This window comes from Phaethon aethereus, assembly GCF_964289735.1.
Source record: "Phaethon aethereus genome assembly, chromosome: 1".
Taxonomy (NCBI): Eukaryota; Metazoa; Chordata; class Aves; order Phaethontiformes; family Phaethontidae; genus Phaethon; species Phaethon aethereus.
Genome location: NC_138575.1, coordinates 161,866,207 through 161,887,476, shown reverse-complemented (window position 1 = coordinate 161,887,476; position 21,270 = coordinate 161,866,207).

Sequence of the window (21,270 nt, the reverse complement as noted above, 5' to 3'; positions counted from 1 at the left end):
CAGCAGGGCCGTGAAATATTCAGCAAACAAAGATGAAGATGTAATTCTGCTTTCTTGACCTCACAGCTGTGCATTTTCAAGATGTAATAGAAAACTCAGGCAACATAACTTTGAATAATGAAGTACAAACCACAGCCGGTGATTAGAAAACACAGTATGTGACTTGTAAACTGTGCAGGTTAAAATGACACATTATTCCATGACCATGTCCTAGGACCAACTGTTTGGCTCTATGGGTGGAAATGTTAATTGATGGGTATCTTACTCTGTCATTAGTTAGATGCCACAAAATATTGCTCAGTTAAAGGTTGTAGGGAAGTCAGTAAAATTGTTTCCTTGTGTCTCGTAGGTAGGAAGAACACGATCATTTTGGAGAAGCTGGTAAGATGAATTCGTAATGTGGAATAGTTGATAACAACTATTCATTGTTTGAGGGCTGACAACCTGAATTAAGGTTGAAATATCTTAAAGAAAATGGACACAAATTACTATTTGTTTAGAATATGTGTATTTTATAAACCTTAATGGATATTTTTGACTCAGTATTTTAGATGATAATGATCATTTACTGAAAAATGATAATAAGCATAAAGAAATTGTGAGGGTGCGCAGCTCCTTGTGGGATAGCCAGTGTTGTGCGGGATGCTGAAAACCAGTTTGGGTAGCACGTTAATTCCATTATGAACAAAGACTAATGGATTTTGCTCTATAGCCACAAGTTATTTGGCTTTCACGGTGGTAGTAGCCAAACACTAACGCTAGTCACGTCTCAGTAACTACTCCTCCTGAGATAATACATCCTTCCAAGAAAAGTTTATCCCCACCTTTCAGATAGGGAATCTCAGGGAAAAAGTGGTTAGTGATTCAGCATATGGAAGCCTTCCACAGAGGAGCTTTGCTTTCTAAGGTAACTGAGGCATCCCACTAAAACCACGACTGTGCAGGTAACAAAGGAAACAGAATTTTTTTGCTGTGACCTTTCTCATAGCACCGTGTCCCGTTTTGGTTTTTGAAGACACGGTTTGCTAGCAGAGCAAACAATTGGTGGGATGGTCTGGAAGCGATGGGGACTGCAGGGGGGAGAGCACCAGGAGTCCCTGAGAAGGGATTTGGCCCCAAAACGTACAGACTTGCTACTTCTGAAGTTTGGTAAACCAGACCAGGGAAATGCAAAGAAAGAGAAGTTTGCTACCAAGCCAGCTTCCTGAGCAGCATTTGGCAGGTATTCCTCCCCAGAAGAAGGAAAAGAGCTCATCCTCTGTGGCCCAGGAGGGTCTTGGCTTCTCTGGCAGGTCTGTCTGTACAGACGCTGAACGGGTGGGTGGAGGGGGAAGCAGGGGAGCGGGATCTAGAGTGGAGAACCCCTACATAAGTAAAGTAACTAAGTAAACCTTATTTACCTGGAGCTGCCCCAGACTGATGCCAAAAACCTTTGGCTCATTAGCGGTGCCTGTGGCAACACACAAATTTAACACAGCAGATGTAGACCTAATGGGTTAACGGTACACGACACATTGTAAAGTCACTTCTGCCAAAAAGTGGGGCTTTTATTTTTGCTGAAAACTTAACTTGAGGTCAGTAACTCATAGAGTGCTTTGTTTCCAGTTCCTTTCCTCTGTTTGATAACATTGGCTTCTCTGTAGAGCCAGTTACATTCACTTGTATTTTGATTGGCAGGGAGGGCACAGGATGGGTTGCCAGTAAGGAAAAGGCGGCCCACGCAGACATCTGCCAAAAGTCAACGCAATCCACCATGAGGAGCAAGGGGTGTCCCCTCTGAGCTGGGATTTACCCCCCGTCCACTTCCTCTTTATGCCCATCTCCACCATGACACCACCTTTGCTGCTTTTTTCCTCCACAGTTTTTCCCTCCGGGAATCTGATGGGATGGTGTTTTGTGCAAAGCCTGGGTTTAATAGGGGACTTTAACGCTGGAAATGCAGGTCTGTAGGGAAACCAGCATTAGCTGACAAGTGGAAGGAAGTGCTGAAAAATCTTGATTTTGGACTTAGAGACTTTACCACCCCTCCCAGCCTTGAAATGCCGGTGTGGGTCCAGCCCTCAGCCTTAACCTTCGTACCATGCAATCAATAAAAAAAAGAGAGCACACATCGTGTGCTGTGTAACACATCAGACATGAGACTGGGAGAGCAGAAACACTCATAGTAATTCCAGTTTTGATGCTGAGTTACTGTCAGACCTTGTGCAATCGGTCTCTCAGGCTGGGAGAGTCTCGCCTGCCAAGCGAGAGCACTCCCAGCAGGTATGTGGGGTAGACAAATAGGAGTGTTAGCAGAGGTATTAAGGGCAGTTGGTAAGGGAAGTAGGGCAGAACAAAAGAGTTCCTGATTCAAAGCCTTTACATGTTCCTTTCTACTACAGAGAAACATGTACCTTTGAAGTATGTAGCTGTATTTAAGAAAAAAGGTAACAATAAAGGTGTAAGTATCCTGCACCCAGCTAGGATTCAAGCCTTTCATTGGGTAGTGAAACTGTTTTTTATTCTCAGTCATGTACTTCTGCCTTTCATCATGTTAGTTTTGAATTTGCCTGACACGCAGCATCAGCCTCTCTCGCCTAAGGCAATGCAAGTTTGCTGAATGTTGTTCAAAGCGTGCTGAAACCACTCAACCATCCTTCGATGACGGGGCTCTGAGCAACCTGATCTAGCTGAAGATGATCCCACTCATTGCAGAGGGGTTGGACTAGATGACCTTTAAAGGTCCCTTCCAACCCAAACTATTCTGTGATTCAATAGTTAGTTTTCTTTGTACTTCCACACTGATACGCTTCTCCTGAAACTTCAGATTTGTGTTGCGAGACCTGACAATTTCAAGTGAATTTTTAGCTTTTCATTGCATTGTGTCTTCTGAAGTTTCATCACTAGCGTATTTTCAAGTAAACTGTGCTTGGCTTTTTTCTTAAGGACAGCACACAAGAGTCTCAGCAGCCCAGCAGCTGCTAGAGCTGGCTGGATTATCTTGTCAGCTTATGCAACAAGCCCTACAAAATGAATCATGTTGTTGACTGGACAATGCAGTACAAGTATCATCTCTTGACCCATCTGTGTTTTGACTCAAGCACATGTAAAAATCTGGAGTTAAATTGACCCAATATTTAGGAATTGAAGTGTGATTTTTATTTGAGATACTTAGATGTTTGGAAGTGATGCACACTTTTTCCCCTCTTTTTTTCCCCTCTTTTTTTCCCCTCCAAGTCTTCTTGTAAGACTGGATGCTCACATTGTCAAAGGAAAATGTCCTGTGACATTGTACATCATTTTTGGTGTGGGAGAGCGTGCTGCTATACAAAGTATACGTGACTTAAGATGACATCAACATCCACAGTAGAAAGAACATATTTTGAATTCAGGTAATAGGACGAGATCATACAATTTTCTAGAGATGCATTTTCTGGTGTTGAAATTCTGCAACCAGGGACCAAGAGCTGATACCGTCTAGCTGTTGCAGCCCTGTTAGAAGTTTGCAGATGGGCTCATCCCTCCTGAAACGGACCTTCATGTTATTTACACAGGCATTCATATCTTCACCATAGGATACAAAGCTTCCTTCTTTCCATTACCTGTAACTCTACTGCATTTCACTCAGATTTAAATGAAAACTTTAACAGCAGTATCTGACAGAATTTAATATGTAATTAAATTTCAATGGGTTACTTTATCTCACTGCTGGCTTGTGAAGTCACTAGAAAGCAAATTTTCCTATTTCATTTTAGAAATCTTGGTCAGTTTTCTTGCTACAGAAAGACCCGAGAATCCAGGGCTCAATTGGATTAACTGCCTCTACTTCAAGCTTACTTTTTTTGGAGGGATCAATGGGAGGAGATGCTGAGGGGCAGGGACAGTGTAACGGAGGTAAGGGCTAGAAAAGGGTTTCATGGTGGAGGTCCCCACACTGAAGGGCAATAGGGTCTGAGGAGAGGGGCAGGAACATCTGCACCTCACTAACAATTACCTGGGTAGGTGGTCAACGAGGTGCTTAAAAAGAGGGAAGCTCTTGGTATTACCCACAGCCGCACTGAAATTTGTTGGAGACCTCCCAGGCCCTTCATCAGCTGTGAACACCCACCCCAAACCCTCCCCATCATCTTCCCTTGCAAAAGCCCTTCCCACCCCTCCCGCTCCCCCTCTTGCACTCTCAGGCCCTCACCTCGACCCCCCACTCCTGCCAAACGGAGTTTGGTCGAAGGCAGCAAGAAATCCTGAGGATACGGCTTCGCCCGCTGAGCAACAGAAGCATCACCTGCAGACTGGAGTATCTCCGAGGGCTTCCCCGCCTCTCTGCTTCTCTCCGGTCTCTCCCAGTAGCGCTTCTAACCCTCTCTAGCTGGCTCCTTGGGTTTTTAATACTCATCCAGATTGGGGGGGGGGGGGGTGTGTTACTGTTGACCTGGGCAGTTCTATTCTTATTTTCTTTGGTCCTGGCACTCTCCCGAGGAAGCGACTCCCAGGGAGCGGCACAACACAATGCAATGGCTTTGTTCTTTCAGCTGCTCACACAGGGATGCCCCTCACCTCCTTACGCCTGGGAAGGCCGGGATTCGCAGTTACTTGGATCCGTTTACACCTCCTGCCAACAGCTCAACCCACTTCGGGGTCGAGCCCCACAGGGGGAGAGTTTGAAAAGAAAGAAACTAAAAAGAAAAACCCCACCACTCCCCCAAAACCCACAACAACCACCACCAACAGCTTTTTGCTTCTTGCAAAGGCACCCGAGTAAAATGCATTCAATACAAGGGTAAGGGTACGTTCCAACTGTACATAAACCACCTAAAATTACATAATGTATGTCATAAACTGAAACTGCAGCCCGTAAATAGCAGAGTCCCGCATATCAGCATAATGTGTTGCTGGGTTACCTGCTGCTTCCCTCAACGTAATGACTTTTCCAAGAGCCAGGAGATAGTCTTCCAGGAGGAACCGAGAGAGAAGTAGAAAACAAGCAGCATGTTCCCATGGAACAATGCTACTACACGGAATTACATGGGACCTACCTAATGACAAGGAAATAGTTTTTTAGGGAATCGTTAAGAATTTTACCGGAAAGGTTAATGCTCCTTCTAAAGATGAATTGTGTTCATTTTAGGTATTTTAGCGATTCTTTTTTCCTTGGGGACACAGTTGTCAGGGCCCAGAGAGTACCAACAGACTCTGCAACTTCTACCTACAAATAACTTTATAACTATAGTCAGATTAATTAATTTCTTAACACAAGGTTGTGGGAAACTTCGGAGTGTGAATGTGGGAGGAAAACCCCAGATTCTCAAACGCATCCTGTAGGAATGTAGGGCATCTAGAATATTTTCAGGTCAGGGCACAAGCAGGGCCTGGGAGCTTAACAAGTGCTGCTCCACATGGTAGGACTTTTTCCTGCTCTGGCTACAGTCGTCGTTGGAATACACCCATCCGCTTCGTTCTTCTAAGCGTGCGTTATTCCTATGTGTTGAAACATATTCCGTTTTTCAGAAGAAGCTCTTCGAGATCCCAACAACCGAAGGAAAGAAAATTGATAATCTACTCACAAAAACCAGATTGTCTATGGCCTTCCAGCACTGTCCTCATCAAAGAGGGAGCATCAATGATACAGAGATTCTAATTCTGTAATTAATTTGCCTGCAACTTAGGTACTGAGAGCTATGCTGCAAAGAGCAACCGAAAAGACTCACTTTTTAGCAGCTCTAGACAGAAAGCATCTTTGACACCTACATCTGAACTAATGTTTTGAAGAACAGTAACGCTGGGAGATGGGTCCTCTTCCACCAGTGGGACTTTTTACTTTCTTTGCTCCCTCCTTCTTTCATGAGACTGGAAATCAAATCACCACCTCTCAACCTCCTGCCTGAAGTCCTGCTGCAATGGGAAGAAAAATTAAGGGAATAACATGATTGAGCTCTTGCAGTCTCCAGTTCTTCTGGTAAGCATGGCTGCTGGGTACGGTAACTATCACAAACCCTACTGCTTATTTTTATAGTTGTTTAAAAAATAACGCCAAACCAGTAAATACGATACTGAAAAGCAAATCAAGCTCTGCCACTCATTCACGCGCTGTCTTGTGGTGGAAGAAGTTAGAACAAAAGGTAGAAAAATCAGACCGTAGTGTCCAGTTAATTCAAATGTAAACACCGACTATAACCACGGAAGCAGTATGTAACACTTTTTGTTGTCACAGATGTCGCATGTTGAGAGCCCTGACTACCCACTGCTAAAAAAGACATTTGAAGATGCAGCAGAAGTTTCAGGAGACTTTGTAAGTTATTCAAACATCTGCAGTTAGCTATATAAAGATTGAAATTGTTTAAAAATAATATGCTGTCTAATCAAATCTTACACAATGTATTGATTAATACTTAATTTTCACTCTTAAGTGTCAAAGTTTGCAGTTTGTAGTTATTTTTCTACTGCAAATTTGTATAAAAGAGCAAGTTTTACAAAAAGAGCTGTTATTAATCAGAGGGTAACAGGTCTAAAGGGTTGAAAACAGGGATTCAGAGTTCACAGCTTTAATTTTTTTTTTGCTATTTACTCACTGACACCCCAGTGAATAATCTAAACTGCCCACATTTTTCTGTCTGTAAAAACATAACAGTTATGAAGCTTTGCAGATATTAATCAGATTGCGACACAGAACATTTTCTACTTCTTTACCCTAAAAACACTATATAGTATGATGATACCTTATATTCAAAGTGGTCTAAGTCTTCTTATAACGAGCTCATGAAGTTAGCACATTGGAAGTCTTGAGAACCCACACACATGCTACAGAAAAATCTTTCTTTTAAAATATTTCAAATTGCTCAACCTATACAGCAGATATGCTGTATATATAACAAACATTTTCTCTAATCCTTCACGATGAAAAACCAACGCAGAGCAATCTTTCCCTACAATAAAAAAAAAAGGAAAGAGCATGCAAGCAGAATAAATTGCTCTATTTTTCCTTTGTTTGAAAATCGATGCAGAACAGATTAGCTGCAACATAGAGTTTTCTTGCATAAACAAGCAATTATATCCGGTCGAGAGCAAAGCTCTTTAAAGCACTCCTAGCTAGTTATAGGTACAAGCTCTAAAAAAAGTAGCCTAAAATGGAAGGGCTCATTATTATGGGAAGGCCTTAAGACACTTGAGCATTTTAGTAACAGGCTGTAAAATATAAAACCTGGTCTAGTTGAAGACGTCCCTGCTCACTGCAGGGAGGTTGGACGAGACGACCTTAAAAGGTCCCTTTCAGCCCAAAGATTCCATGATTCTATGACTCTAAAATCATCTTCCAGAGAACAAGTGTAGCATAAGCCACACAAATCACTTGAACCGGAGTAGTTGAGAATCAGTTTGTGTATCGGAAGTTAATCCGGGCTTATCCCTCCAGAACACAGATGCTTCCGATGAAGCATAGAACAGGGCCCACATTTATCTGTTTCCATATTGGAGTTAAACTTATATATATATAACTTAAAAGTATGCAATTTAAGCATGTATACCGTTATTAGAAAGTAGTTCTTTATTAATACCAGTTTCTAGCACATTACCTTCCTTTTTATGAATGTAATATTGATCTGAAATGCTTTCTTTACAAAGTCCTGCTGCTGCTGCAGTAACCACTGTCTTTTGCTTACGGTAAAAAAGTCAAGCCTGTCCAGGCAGAAAAGTTTTATCTGCATCCCCTCTGTAAGAAACAGGAATACCCGTTTCATTATGCTGTACGTACCGAACAGCTTTGTACTTTGTGATCTCCTCTCTGATAAAATCAAGTTGCTTATTTATTACAACCTCTTTAATACTTATTGGTGTGTCCTGATAAGAGGTGTCCATAGCTAGATTCATCCTTGTATTGAAAAAGATTAATTTTATTCTCCTTTTGAGAGCATTTTCTAGAAGTGGATGAGAAAACATGGTCAAAGAACAAGGTTATCATCCTCTTGCTCCCACATCCATTCATTTACAGTTCCTGGAGACAACGAGCAGTTCCTGGTTTTGCATCCCACTAAAACGACTTCCTTTGCTTTCTGTTATCAGATAACACAACCTCCTAATGAGGCCTCTCGGCTATAGCTGGTTTTGTTAATATTCACATTGAACTTTCCTTTATGTTTCACTTGGGAACAGCTGACGCCGGGTGTATCTGCATGAGACTTGACATACTCCAACCAGTAACCCTTGATGAGCTTCTCTGGAGCCCTGCAAGACCTTCCAGAAAAGGTGTCTAATTGCACCCAGCTGAAACCACAGATTTTTCATAACATTGCCTACTGCAGAAAAAATCCAGTATCCTCAGAAAGCTTGTACAGAGACGGGCGCTGCTCCACCAAAGATCCTCAATGACGCTCCACCTTGTTGCATGGGGTCATTAATGAGCAGAAAGACAGATCTCTGGTGCAAGATGACCCTGGTAAGGATGGATTGAGATGAGATTTAGGATATCATTTTAGCACATGTGCACAGTTCAAAATATTTGTGTCTGGCTCACCTTGAACATGATGAGCTGGACCATGACATGGGAACTATGGACAAGAATTTTTCTGTCTGATGCTGATCACAACACTTTTCTGAGCCTGAACACTGCTGATGTGTGCTATGAAAGAGGAGCTGAACACAGTCAAATACTTCAGCTCAATGGCTTATTTGCAGGGAAGACAACTATTTTTTTTTTTTTTTTTTCCCAGAAGAAGGCCACCAGACCTGAAGAGGATGGAGAATGGCCAAAGAGTTGAGTTCAGAGACTGGGCCTTGCAGGTGGACTGATGAGGAGAAAGACCAGCAAGCAGTCTTCTAAAGGGAGACCTTCTTTACAGGAAGCTATGGTACAGACAGAACCAAGCACCAACAGTATCTCAGCAGTCAAACAGCTGAAAATTAACTGGCACAAAAGTCAGGTTGAAAGGTGAGTCCTGGCAGGAGGGATATACTGCGCCTGACTTACCTTCTCCCTTCTCACGACCAAACATGTATTTTTCACTCCTGCTGTTATGCAACGCAGTTGTACATTATGAAACCATTGCCACATCCTCCTAACAGGTGTTGCCACATTTTGTATCGGGGTGAAGTTGGAATCATGTAAATTGTCTTTTAAATTATTTGGAATAGAGAGGTGCTATTTGGCTTGCTATTTAACTTTCATTGCAGTAACCCAATTTTTTTTTTTTTTTCCACAGCAGTCTGACATATTTTGTAATCAGGACAGACAGAAGGAATAGAGATGATAAAATGCATAAATTTTTTTTATTTAGTGGCTCAGTTCTCCTAGTGAAGAGGTTCTCAAGAATGAGGATTTCAGTAAGGGAGAAGCTAGACCTGAGGCAAGGTCAGGAAGTTGGATGACACTGTAACTTAACCCAAGATTTTATCTTCTTAAGTCACCAAGAAATAAATAAAATAGCAGTTATTGTCAAATACAGGATCTGAAAAGCGGTTCTGATGACAACCGTACACATAAATTGCATACAATTAGATACAAAAAGGGAAAGGACAATTTAGTGCAGGTTTTGGGCAAGAATTTGTAATCTTCAATGACAATATAACACATCCTGCTAGGAAAAGAGGGAGATCTGTTCATGTCTTAATTTACACATAGTGCTATAACTAGCTAAGGATAGAGTCAAGCTGATGTGTATTAACGTCTTAATTGAAAGGAAACAAATAAAATAGACAAACAAGACAAGTAGATTAAGATTAAGGGAGTTGAAACAGGTCTAACTGAAATGCTTTCTATCAAATATTTAACTGTTTGACCAATAACTCCAATGTAATTTAATCATATGTTGGTGACTTGCTATTTAGTAAAAGGAAGAAGAAAAAAAAAAGCCAAAAATGAAAGGCTTGCAAGCTCCAGGAGGACCACAGCTCCATAAATGATTTTGACATTTAAAGAGGACAACAAAGTATATTGTGGAATTTTTCACATGCTTATTAATTTAAATTAACGCCGTTTTCAGTAGAGTCCCAGTCAGACATCTGCAACTTGAGCAAGAAGAGCTGTCAGCCAAGACACGGGAAAAGGTTTAAGCCTGTAGCTGTTCCCAGTGCCTCACCAAACGGCTCTATGAAGTTAGAACAGCCTAAAACCAACAAATTAGGACACATGACACCTCGTGTATGAAATCGGATGGAGGAATTCCAGGTTCTAAGAATTTCAACCCAGGGACTTGTTTCTTTTAACAGGATTAGAAAAAAAAATCCAGCTTTCATGCTGCGTGGACCAAATGGCTTAACTGTCTCGGAGAAGCTGATACGGAGCCCCCAAAACTGAGAGAAAGTAACTTTCTCACTGGTACCTGAAAGGTGGTGGCAGAGGAAAGAACGAGACCGAAGCTCTCGGCCATTCCTACAAGACACCACTCTCTCAAACAAGCATTTCTTCACTCACAAGCATTTCAAATTGCTTCAAACCCTAGAAATATTAGCATGTAATTGCTTGTCAGCTGCTTCACTACTGGCTTCTGCTGTGGCTCACGACTGGCTGAAATCCGACAGCTGAACACAAGGCTTTTGCCGAGTAACAACGTGCTGTCCCGAACAAAGACCCAGCTAACAATAAGACCACTTCCTAAAATTATTGTGTTAGAGACTGGATGCATCTGCTTTTTTCCAGAATGCTGTCATAAAATAGCCATGAAACAGAACAAGCTAGCAGTAAATCATATTAGCTTAAAACAGCTGATTATTTCACACTATTTTTCAAATTTTGGCTTCAGCATTTAGACTTAAGAGAGACCTTAGCTCTGAGCTAATGCGCACGGCCTGAGCTTTCTACCCCAGGTTACCTACATGCAAAATAAAGAAGTAATTAACTAAACAACATCTCCGTACTGTAAAGAATACTTGACAGAAAACATCAAGACCTTTGAAACTCAGCACTAGCAGTAGCATTCAGTGTAGTGGTTGATGGGGATTAAGAGCCTGGTTTGAATTTCCAATCTAAATTTGCCTGGTTTCAGCATCCAATCTCTGTTACGTCTTCCTTAGCGAGATTAAAAACGCCGCGCAGCATCCACTATGCTCTTTGTCGAGATTGTTTTTTTATTTTACACCCCTTCTCGATTTTCTACTTGGTAAGTCGAAGTGCTCTCCCCCAGATCGCCCACCATATAAGATTTTCCTGTATCCCTCAAATTTGGTTTTTTTTTTTTGTAGAACCAAACAATTTATCCAAGGGTCACATTTTAAAACTTTAGCCCCAGCGTCTTCCCAGTAGCAGAGTGTTTTCATAGTGGTTTCACAGCTGCTGTAGGGCAGGGGGTAAAGCCACCATGATAGATAGATCCTGTTGACCCCACTTGCTGCATTAGTCCTCTTTACCACAGAATTTCATTGGGAGTTTGCTTATGGGAAGCTGGACGTTCAGAACAGTCCTTAAATCCTTTTGACTGGTGCTATTTTCCGAGACACAACGTGTACAATTCATTTTAATTTCTTGTTCCTAGAAGTATGACTTTGTAGGTGGCAACACCAGCATACTGTGTTTAAAGGTCCTAGTTTGGAGCAGTTCAAATGGGAGAGACCCACCTTCGTTTTCATGCAATTTAAATCGGCAGGGTTTTTTAAAAATTTGTTTCTGGAATACCAGTAAAAATGTTGAATAGTATCACTATGACACCAATACTTTTGGGAAGTCTTCTAGGAAGCACCTCCATTTGATTTTGATCAGTGGTCCCTAAAAGCATTTGCCAGGCGGCACTTCAGCACCGGGACGCGTGCTCTATCATGGCGGCCCGCTTGCGTCGAGCTGTCGCGCGGTGCTGCAGGGAGCTGAAGCGCACAGAATCACAGAACCATTAAGGTTGGAAAAGACCTATAAGATCATCAAGTCCAACCATCAACCCAACACCACCATGCCCACTAAACCATGTCCTGAAGTGCCACGTCCACACATTTTTTGAACACTTCCAGTGACGGTGACTCCACCAGCTCCCTGGGCAGCCTGTGCCGATTCCTGACCACCCTCTCAGTAAAGACATTTTTCCTAATATCCAGCCTAAGCCTTCCCTAGAGCAGAAACATTAGGACTGGCTTGAAAGAAAGATGAGTGGGAATATTGATGTGGCAGCACGAGCAGTAGCACGGGTTGAAGGAGCAGCGTGAATCGATAACCAAGGACGTGATTAACAGCAATTAAACTGGTAAGCGCCGAGGAATGTGCTGTTTACATCAAGACCAGGAGGCCTGAGCTCCGATACGGCCACAGCAGGATGACTTGACAGCAGAAGACCTGAGCTCCGATCACAGGAGGATGGCGGTGGGGTTGCACCGGTCCGCTGCTTGTTATCCCAGCAGGAGGAAAGGCTGTAGCCACATGGATACCCCAACGAGGAAACAGGCAACAGGTAGCAACCTCTCCTACCATTTATGGGGGATGAAGCAAGCAAGATTAGGATGAAAAAATCACGTTGTAGTAGCTGAAGGATATAGCTGGAGGATTGTTGTGGCTTAACGCCAGCTGGCAGCTCAGCCCCACACAGCTGCTTGCTCGTCCCCCACCCAGGGGGATGGGGGAGAGAATCAGAAGGGTCAAAGTGTGATAACTTGTGGGCTGAGATAAAGATAGTTTAATAATTAAAATAAACACACACACCCCCAAAGAAAGGGGGGGGGGGAAGATACCTCTCCCCCCCCAAACCAACTAAAACAAGTGATGCCGAAAGCCCAACTACTCGCCACCGATGCCCAGCCAGTCCCTGAGCACGTGCTGCCCAGGCCAACTTCCCTCCCTACAAGTTTTATTGCTGAGCATGACATCATATGGTATGACATATCCCTTCGGTCAGTTGGGGTCAGCTGTCCCGCCTGTGTCCCCTCCCAGCTTCTTATGCACCCCCAGGCTGCTCGCTGCTGGGGTGGTGTGAGGGGCAGAAAAGGCCTTGGCTCTGTGTAAGCACTGCTCAGCAACAGCTAAAACATCCCTGTGTTACCAATACTGGTTCCAGCACAAATCCAAAACACAGCACTATACTAGCTACTACGAAGAAAACTAACTCCATCCCAGTTATCCCAAACCAGCACACTGAAAAAGCTCTCTGCTGCCAAGGAAGACCCCCACTGACACGGCGTTTACTGAAGATCCACCGCTCCTTGTCTTCCATGGGCATCTCCAGCCTGCTCGGCTTCGCTGCTTGGATTTGGGGCTCATGAGCATGTGGGTGTTAGAATATGACTGGGTGAAATCTATGAGAGAGTCAGTGTGAGTGACAGAAATCGGTTTTGTTTAAAATAAATACCACCTTCCCTTTCCTTCTAGGCCTCGACTTGAATTTCGTCACATTAATTTCCTACTGCACACAATCAATGAACTACAAAATAAGCCTCTAAATTTATAGTTCCTGCAAAGAAGGACAGCAGTTTGACCAGACCTCTTTTCTGTCTAAGTCCATTTTAGTTCTTTGTGATTTAAATCTCACAATACATCTCCCAGAGTGCTGTTTCACACCAGCACCATGGCAACAAGCATATCATCATCCCACATGCCTTCTCTGAATATTGGGCCAACATGAACATTATTCCAAAATTTCTGCGCTCTGAGGTCTCTTCTGCAGGAACATTAGCAGGCCAGCGACTTTTGGTCAACTCTTACTACACCCGGTTTCAATTTTTAGGCCTGTAGATACTGAATATTTGATAGAAATAAACTTCCTGCTGGATTACAAGGGAGCTGTGAAATTTAACATTATCTTCATGCAGAAACATGGTTTTGTCACCATTTCTAAAGATAGAATATAATCACTTCAAACACATGTCCACACTTAACAATTTGACCTTTGACCACCTGCCTAGTAAAGAGGCTATATTCAGAGTCGTAGAATCTTTGGGTTGGAAGGGCCCTTTAATATGTTGTAGCTAGCAAGTATTTCAGCAAAATGCCTTGATATCTTCAGCTGTGTGAGGCAGATTTTTCCACTCAACATCTTAAATGACTTAGCAATTTACTGTACTTTAACTTCTATTTGTTCTTCTTTCCACTTAAATATTTGATTTTTTAAGTGTCAGTATTTCATCACTATCCTCAGTTTGTCAAAAAGCAAAAGCATTTTCTCTCTCGCTGTCATAGCTTTGTATCCATCTGGTCAACTCTTTTTTTTTTTTAAAAAGCGTCTAGTTTTTACCAATTTATTTAACTAACAAGCTGAACAGGTTTACTTTTTTTGGAATAAAATGTAAATCTCATTTTAGGGTTTTCTCTGCCAGTTGGTAACGAATATTGTCAAGTTTTGATCACTGGTTCCTAGACATGCACCCAAATCCGGTACGGTAATTATTTAATTATAATAACCTATAATCCAAACCAGCCATGTATTGTTAGATGCCATGGTTTTCTACAAGCATATTGCAAAAAGCGTATTTTACTACTGGCTGTGAGTCACCTTCCCCCACAGATGTGGGTGGCAAGTTAATCATTTAGTTCTGCGCTTTAACAGCACAGCTCTTTGCCAACACATTGCTGCCTCATGCTTTACCAGTTAAAGTGCATTCCTTCAGTTCTATTTCAGTTCCTATGGGTCTGAGTTATCTGTATCTCCAAAACAGATAACAATTTTAGTGTAGGGTGTCGCCTCCCCTATTTTATCTTTCTCAAATAAATAAGTGATTTAAAAAAACCCAACCCCAGTCACATAAGTATTCTAGGCACATTTAAATAAATTGTTTCAAGGCTTTATTATGTATTTTTACAGCCTACTAGCACACTGTAATGAGCAAATATTCAGCTGTTTCAAATTATGGATGCAGAACAAGGATCCATCACTGGTGGTGATGAAAGAAAAAAGTTCTAAGCAATGTGAAAAAAAAACCTCAACAGGCTGCTGATGGATGAACAGCAATGTTCTTTTTTGTCACAAGCCTTTTAAAAGTCTAAATAGTTATGTTGACAATTCTTCCATTTTATTAGACCAATTATAAAAGGTGCTTGTCCTCTTACACGCCTTGTTATTGATTAGTATGGTTAAGGTGGCTACTAAAGCTTCACTAAATCAAATACAGCTCTGGACACGTCTCTCCCCAAGCAATGTTCACAGAGTTCTCAGTTACGGAATGAGCAATGGATTGAATAGTTTTGCTTAACTAAGGTTTTTTCCCTTGCAGTTATCTGTACGCCCTTGCGAACTTCTTATCTCTTCTACTTACAGTTCAGGCCATTGAAAAAAATCACGTTACTTAACAGCTCTGTTGGGAGTTTCAGCTCTCTTGGTAGTTGTGCCAATAATGTCAACTAATGCAAAACAATGCAGCCAATTTCTGTTCAGAATTCTTCCAGGCTTCAGGTTCCATTTTTTCAAACTCTGAATGCCAGCTCAAACTTACTTATTCATCAGTTATCGGCATTTTCTTTTATGTAGTCTGGTAACTGTTCTAGACTGGTAGACACCTTTTTTCCTCATACACTTGAAAAAAATCTGATGTCTCACTTGCATTAATTTGAAAATTATGTCTCTGTTAAGCTGGTTAAACCTTATACCAATTCTTAAATGGAAACTAAACTTACCTAAAAGAACATATATTCTGGGACATGAGTCTGTGTTAAAGATCTCAGCTGCAGTTCTGTCTATTTTGTTCACAATATCCATGTTCCCCATCTTAATTCGTTAAGTCAAACATTCACATTTTTGGCAGTCTGATATCACAAAGACAGACATAAAAAGTTTATATAGCACTAGCCAGAAAAAACACCACCCTAAGAAGCTACATTTGCTGTTCAGGTGTCAATGGATCTTGCAGGAGAGAGACAGACACAAAGTTTAAAAAAAGGAAAAAAAGGGGGGGGAGGGCGCCAATTTAAAGCCAAGCGCACATTAGCTGAATTCATGCAGTATTGTATCAAACTGGATGCAGCAAACCTGCAGTCTGTGGCTGCATTATCCAGTATTTGGGGGAAGAAATAATAGAAACGTCATCCCAAGACAGAAGGGAAGATCCTCCACCCAGATGTTAGCTTTAAAAGATATAGTATCCCTTTAGCTACAGCTGCACGGCATTGAAAGTCATCCAAGCCCTCAAGCTTGATCAAAGCAGCAGTTGAATCAGCCCACGCATACTAGAAGAAAGATGCTCTAAGGATTCACAGTGAAAGATTATTTACCTAAATCCCTTCGGAGTCCTCTCTTCTGTCTTTCCAGCTAGCTAATCTTTTATAGCCTAATCCAAAGACCAAAACAGAGCCACACAGCTAAACAAAGCTCTCGGTGCTTTTTCATCTTCACAACATGTACCAATTAAGCAAGGTGTATCATTCCCAAGGTAGTTCACTAGTATCAATTACACCTTGTTCTTGCAGAAAAAAAACAATTACAAGTTTTGCATAGAGAGAAGAAATTATAAAACTCCTCCTTAAGCAGAAAATGCCAGCAAAATACCCAGTATCTACTACAGTTAACTTGAAAAGGCAATACTGCTTAATCACTAAATATAAACTAATTGTGTCAAGACTAAAAGACAGTTAAAGTCTAAATGGCTTTTAAATAACTCATTATACATTCAATATAATATTTCAGAAGGAAAAAGCCATCATCAAAATATTTTAAAGGTGCTAAAAATGGTCACTTTCACAAGTATCATAGAGACAACTGAAGTTAGTCATTAGCTGCCTAATGTTTCAGGTTTTTCTGCCCCTTGCCCAAGAAGCACCAGGACCCCTAGTTTGAGCACAGTGAAATACAGTTTTTCAGTTCACTAAGAAACAGACAACACTAGTTTTCCCAAACTTCACCAGAGAGCCTTCATGACAGGCAGTGACTTGCATGTCTCCTCTTTACTGAAAATAAGTCTTCTCACAAAGAAAACAAAGATAAAAGAAACAGGGTATTAGAAAAAAAGTATTCTTGAATTGCTAGACTAGGTGTTTCCATTAAGACCCAGGTTTGTCTAAATACACTGGTTTATTTTAAATCATTCCTTTTAATTAAATACTATTTTAAAAATATTTCTAACATTATGGTTAGGTTTAACATTACGTTTACCATGTGCAGCCTGAGAACTAACTGCAAAGACCTCCAAGACCACATTACAAGTTGCTATCACATATGTAACTGGGGCAACAGCAAAATAAAGCACGCTCAGCATCTTGAAAAAACTACTTTTGTAGCGCGTGTATTGGAGAGGCCAGGTTTCCCAATTTGTCCGTACACCCCCTCATCTCCACTTGCCTTAAGCCCAACTTGCCTCCTCAGTCCTGCGACTTTACCTCCTTTCCTCTGCAGTACATGTAGTTTTCCTTCCACAGTACGCTAGGGAGTATATTATCATCTGGGGAAGGAAGCCATATTATCACTTATTTTGAGTTAAACCGATGCTAACTCACTGGCCACCCTGTGCAGACCGACTGGCCATCAGGAGACCAAGTCACATTCAGATTGCTGCGCTTCCATAAGCAATATTATCAATGTCAATTTATCACCTCTGCCAGTCAATTTTTTCATTAAGCTTGTAGAAACTCTTCAGCCAAATTTGGCAAAGATCAAGACTGGTCAAAAGCTTTAAAAGTTATTAGGGAGAACACCAAATTGTTGGATGAATGGAGTGAACCGCATAAAGCGAAATTTTCTTAAGGAATCAGGCTAAAAAGGAAGAAGAATTAAAAATATCCCCACATCTCATGGGTAGGCGAAAACCCTGTATCATAATAATCACCTGAAAAACATCATAGTATCTGCTGGTGAAGTATGCAAGAAAGTTGCCCTCCCCAGATTTTCTGAAACTGTGCCCATATTAAACATCTTGCCTGTACAAATGTTTAATGCATGTTGACATTTTTAAAACTTCAGGAACCAATGCATTATAATCACCCAGAGCAGCCTAAGTATTTTTAACAAGAAATAATGGAGAAATGGATTAGAATACTGTGATACACAAAGAAGAAAACTATACAATTATTATACAGTATAGACAGAAAAAAAATACAAGAAACCAAGGCAAGGTAGGCAAGCAATTGTATTTAGACAGCTTGGCTTTAGCTAATTAATATTTATATCCGTATAAGACACTACAAATGTGTGTTACGGATGTCGTATATACACAGATGTCATTCCCTTAGTCTATGGGCCACAGCTGCAAAATGTCTATAAAATGTCCATTGAGTTCATCTAGTCCATGACTGGGCTCCATCTGGTTACGGTGGTCACTCAGGACCTTCTAATTCCTGACTACTGGCCCCAGCATCCCAGCACAGGAGAAAACAGCTGATAATTTGCTCAGCTGGATGATGGCTGGAATCTTTTTGCTGATCTCGCAGCTCGCTTAGTGATCAGGTAGTTTCTGACTTTATGATTTCTGTCTCTTCCCCTTCCCGTTCTTGTGACTGTTCTGCTGCAGAACAGGCTGCCTCTTTTGATTCTCCCTCCTACTCTCAGGAGAAGCTTCTTCCTCTTTACTAAATAAGTTGACTTCCACTTCCATTGTTTCTCCTTGACTATCGGCGTGACTGATATGGTCGAGGGCTGGTTCTCTGGTTTAGCCAGGGCTGGCTGGCTGTCTTCAGATCCAGAGACACCCACCCTTCCCCTTGAGGGTGCTGAAGAGTGCGTAGCAGGCGTAAGTTTTGTCTAGCACAGCCAAGGCATCCTTTTTTCAAACATTCTATCACTTCATCAAGATCCTGCCTTTGTTCAGGGGTGAAGTCCCAGACCATCAGAAATGACAACCCTTCTAGGTACATGCCCATATTCTCACACGTGCCCCGCTACCCATAGCCGTACTGCCTTGGGACATATCCCTATATGTTATTCCTAAAGAGCTGGTTAACCTTTGGAAAAGCTGGAAACATATTCTTGAAACATGCTAATAGGAGTATTTTGGTTACTCAAGGATGTTCAAGATACTGAAGAGTTATCGTAAAAAGGGAGAAAACATCTACCTGGCAGGAAAAAAAAGAGGAAGGTGCCATTCTTCATTCCTTCCACCGACTGGTTCTTGGAGGAGAAAAGGGAAAAAGCGTAATTGTTAATTGTCTTTCATGAGATGGTTCCTGAAGGGAAGGCAACAATGCAGGGGCCAAATATCAGATTAGGCTGAGGGCCAATGCTTTTCTCATAGTTCTCCCATGTAAAACACAAGCAAGTGCAATCAGGCTCCCCGGTTGCACAGCAAATGGCAAAAGTCAAATACAGCCTTCAACAAGTTCTCAAATTTGATGTTCAGCAAAAGACAAGGGAGCATGGCATTGATCAAATAAACCAATGCTGAGAACAAGTAAATCAACATTGCAACCAGCAACTGTTAAACACATAATAATTTTAAGTTCCCTCTAACACGCTGTGGTCCGATCTGTTTTCTTAAACCCTTCAAGCCCCACACTGGGTGCCAAAAAGGACTGTAGTGGTTTAACATCATGCAGCCACTCACTCACTCCCTAGCAGTGGGATAGGGAAAAGAATCAGAAGAGTAGAAGTAAGAAAATGTATGGCTTGAAAGACAGTTTACTATGTAAAAAAACAAACAAAAAAAAACCCCAAGAAAAAGAAACAATGCAAAAAAACTCCACCTGCTCACCACCAGCTGACCAATGCCCAGCCAGTCCCTGAGCAACTGCTGCCCTGGCAAACCTCCTTCACAGTTTTATTGCTGAGCATCGAATATCCCTCGGGTCAGTCGGGGTCACTGTCCCGGCTGTGTCCCCTCCCAACTTACTGCGTGCACCCCCAGCCTGCTCACTGGTGGGCTGGTGTGAGAAGCAGGAAAGGCCTTGACTGTGTGTAAGCACTGCTCAGCAATACCTTAAACATCCCTGTGTTATCAACACTGTTTTCATCAAATCCAAAACATAACATCATGCCAGCTACTGTGAAGAAAATTAACTCTACCCCTGCCAAACCCAGTACAGAGCTCAAGTCTTTATAAACAAAATAACCCATATTAGATACTTAATCTACATGTTGCAGAAGTTTAACAGCAGAAAAGGGAGGCTGGCACAGAGTGAACTATACAGGACGTATACCCCAACAATTATAATCTTGGCATATCTAAAACCAAAACAATATATTAGAGGGTGTGTTCTCCATATAAATGCATCATGTAAGATTATAAACAAAATGTCTGTGTACTTAGAGTTGAGCACGTGCTAATGATTAATACTACCCTACGTAAACCTACAGCAACCATTTGTCAACTACATTGTACTATTTTTCAAAGGCCAACTTTCAGTAAGCAGAACAGTTACACATATACTTAGATCTATAGAAATACACACAGATACATATTCAATTATGAATATGAATACATTTTACATTTATAGGTTGGTTAGCAGATACAACTCTGACAAATTAAGGTCTCAGTGCAAAAGGCGTTGTACAACTGTAGGAAACTGTCAGTTCTGCTCTGTTGTGAATGAGTGCAAAGGGGAAAATTTCCCCAGGGCAAAGGGGAAATGTGAAAAAGTGGGGTAATTACAAGAAGCCACCATGATGTACACAATTTCTATTAATATATTGATATAGAAACTTCCCAAATGGCAAAACAACTTTACAGAATATTTTCTCCAAATAATAAAATACCCTCTAAGACTAACTACATTGATACGTAACAGAATATTCCTACATCCATTTCCACAAACAAACAAAAAAGTGAAAGCATATAGGGTGGAGAGCAAAAAAGGGGACTGTCTCTTGTCACAGCATTATAGCTTCACTATCTAGGAGTATTTACCTGGGTTTTTGGGGAGGGGGGTCCTTTTTTTTTTTTTAAGGAAAAGAATTTTAAACAGGAATTTTGTTTCAGAAACACAATTGGAAAAAGCAGAGTTATCCAGCATTTTACTGCTAGGATGAGTTGTTTTGGAAAAACAGTAACGGCAACATATGAGTTTCAAGCCACGCTACAGAAAATAACAGTAAACCTTATGTCATAAGGAAAAGATGATTTCTACTGTCATTTGACATACTGTCAAATGCCCTCACTACAAGAAGGACATTTTGTTGCTGGAGCACGTCCAGAGAAGGTCAACAAAGCTGGTGAGGGGTCTGGAGCACAAGTCTTATGAGGAGCGGCTGAGGGAACTGGGGTTGTTTAGTCTGGAGAAGAGGAGGCTGAGGGGAGACCTTATCGCTCTCTACAACTACCTGAAAGGGGGTTGTGGTGAGGTGGGTGTTGGTCTCTTCTCCCAAGTAACTAGTGGTAGGACGAGAGGAAATGGCCTCAAGTTGTGCCAGGAGAGGTTTAGATTGGACATTAGGAAAAATTTCTTTACTGAGAGAGTGGTCAAGCATTGGCACAGGCTGCCCAGGGAGGTGGTGGAGTCACCATCACTGGAAGTGTTCAAAAAACGTGTACACGTGGAGCTTC